Source organism: Schistocerca serialis, unplaced genomic scaffold, assembly GCF_023864345.2.
Source record: "Schistocerca serialis cubense isolate TAMUIC-IGC-003099 unplaced genomic scaffold, iqSchSeri2.2 HiC_scaffold_133, whole genome shotgun sequence".
NCBI classification, from domain to species: Eukaryota; Metazoa; Arthropoda; class Insecta; order Orthoptera; family Acrididae; genus Schistocerca; species Schistocerca serialis.
In genome coordinates this window covers 265,001-267,500 of record NW_026047547.1, presented here as the reverse complement: position 1 = coordinate 267,500, position 2,500 = coordinate 265,001, and the positions used below count along the sequence as shown (strand labels likewise).

Sequence of the window (2,500 nt, the reverse complement as noted above, 5' to 3'; positions counted from 1 at the left end):
GCAACATAGCGCACGATCGCGTCATGCCGCTTAACCCGGGACCCGTGCGTCCTGAAGCAAGCCTGTAACACGTGGTTGGCGGTCTCTACGGCCTGGCAGCCCGCGCGGCATCTGGTGTCCGCCTCCCGCCCGCGACTGCGCCGTGCCTTCGTGGGGAAGGCGTTGATGCGGGCGCGGAGAGCGTCGATGAAGTTACGCCCAGATAGCAGGCGACTGGTGTCAGCGACCCACTGGTGTTGCCCCTTGACGGCGGCGGAAGATGACAGCGCCGCACCGTCAAAGGCAACGTGCAGGCGCGCGGCCCACATCTCTCCAACCTGCGTCGACGATTTGAGGAGGTGGCCCTCCCACATAAGATGCCGCTCCAGCGCCTCAATCTCACGCTGCACCTCGTCCCGGCCTGCACCGTCGGCGGCTGGCCCAATCCTCTTCAGCGCCAGGAGACGGGACCGGCGAAGTGTTGGCCCCATCCATCGGCATGATGGGATGCCGAGGCCTCCCTGGGCTACAGGAGCGTGGAAGTAGCCCAGGGGAGTGTCCGCCGGAAGGCGGAACCATCTCCTGACGGCGGCACGGATGGTCACATCTGCCGCTTTCAACGCACCCACTCGGGTGCGGCTGAGGGCCAGCCCATGGTACAGGCCAGGCAGAAGTACGGTGGTGAGGGCGTGGAGGCGCTGTTGCGGCTTGAGCGGAGCTCGGGAGATGACGTCCAGCTGCTCCACCAGGTGGCGTCGTGGGTTGAAAACGCAGCGACCAGCGGTGGAGAATTGCAGTCCCAGGTACCGGAAGGTTTCACCCACACGTAGGGCGGGCACGGTGGCGTTGCCCGCTTTGAAGGTAACGTCGGCGTCGACCTTCACCTTCTTGTCGCGCCCAGACGCGACTAAGGCGAGGGTGAAACACTTCCGGGCGTTGATCTGCAGCCCCAGATGGGCGAGGGCTGCGACGGCTGCGTCGATGAGGGACTGCAATCCCCTCGCGGTCGATGCAAAAAGCAGGACGTCATCTGCGAAGGCCGCAGCGTTAACTCTGCGACCAAGGATCCGAGCTCCGATGTGGGAGGGAAGTTGACTCAAAACATAGTCCACCGCAAAATTGAAAAGGAGGGGGGAGAGGGGGTCACCCTGACGCACACCCCTAGCCGGCTGCAGGGGCACGCCCACGTCGGCGCCGCCCGCTATCACCGTCGTGCTACCCTCGTAACACCTTTCGACGTACTCAATAAAGCAATCCGGCAGGCCATGAGCCCTCAGCACGGGGCGGAGGGCGGCATGGTCCACCGAATCGAACGCTTTAGAGACGTCGATCGATGCCACAAAAACAGAGCGACAGGAGCGGACTGCGTCGGTGAGAGCAGTGTCCAAGATGAAGGTGTTTTCCAACATCCCATCCCGGGGGATGAATGCCCGCTGACGTTCGTCCACAGCACATGCACGCATCAGGCGTGACGCGAGAACCTTGTGAAAGGTCCGCGCCAACACCGAGCAGACCGTAATGGGGCGAAAGTCAGCGGGGGATGTTGGTGCAGCCGTTTTGGGGAGAAGTGACGTCCGGGCGCGAAGCAGACGCTCGGGGAGGGCGCGGGCCAGGAGGAAGAGGTTCAAGAGTTTCACCAGGACTTCATGCGGCAGGCGCCGCAGCTCCGCTGGAGTCAGGCCGTCCGGCCCGGCTGCCGATCCCCTGGGCGGCAAGGCAGCAGCGACCTCCTCACGTGTGACCGGCCCCCATAGGCACTCAGGAGCGACAGGCTCCGAGTGCGGGAGAAGGCGGTCACGGATGAAGCCGGCGGTGGAGATCGGCTTCTTCGTGAAGAGGTCCGCCCAGAAGTCCAGCAGACCGGGGATGTCGGGTGGCGGCTGCAGCAGGGTGCCGTCCAGCAAGCCGCGCACGCAACGCGCACGCGACCTACGGAAGGCGTCCTGTGTCCGCGCGTATTCCCAGCGGCGCCGCTTGCGCTTCTGCAGCGGCGGGGCGGCAGGCGGCCGCTTGGATGGTTGGCGCGGCCGCTGTGTCCTGGTGATCGACCTCTCCCCCCTGGACCCGACCGACGCAAGGGCATCCGGGAGCATGCCCAGGATGACATCGGGCGGCGTGCCCCGCCCCAGACCAATGACTCGATCCAGGGCAGAGAAACGCTGGGCGGAAGCAGGTAGCCCCGCCAGATGCTCCCAGATGGCGGCGTCAGTCGGCCCCTCCGGCGGCGGCCCGGTGGTGTCGGCCGCGAAGTCCTCGGCTGCGTCGACGGGCGGCGCAGCGGCCTCGCCCGCGTCAGGCAGCGAGCTCGCTGCTCCACGGCGGGACGCCGGCTCTTCACCCCGACCGATCTCAAGTGCCTCAAAGAGTCATAGAGAGTCATAGTTACTCCCGCCGTTTACCCGCGCTTGCTTGAATTTCTTCACGTTGACATTCAGAGCACTGGGCAGAAATCACATTGCGTCAACACCCGCTAGGGCCATGCTTTGTTTTAATTAGACAGTCGGATTCCCCCAGTCCGTGC

The 2,500-nt window shown here is 64.9% G+C and overlaps 1 pseudogene; it reads right to left on the bottom strand.

Moving 5' to 3' along the window:
- The window catches only part of LOC126439620 (large subunit ribosomal RNA), a 7,281-nt pseudogene that overhangs the window by 2,058 nt on the left and 2,723 nt on the right, over nucleotides 1–2,500 (bottom strand).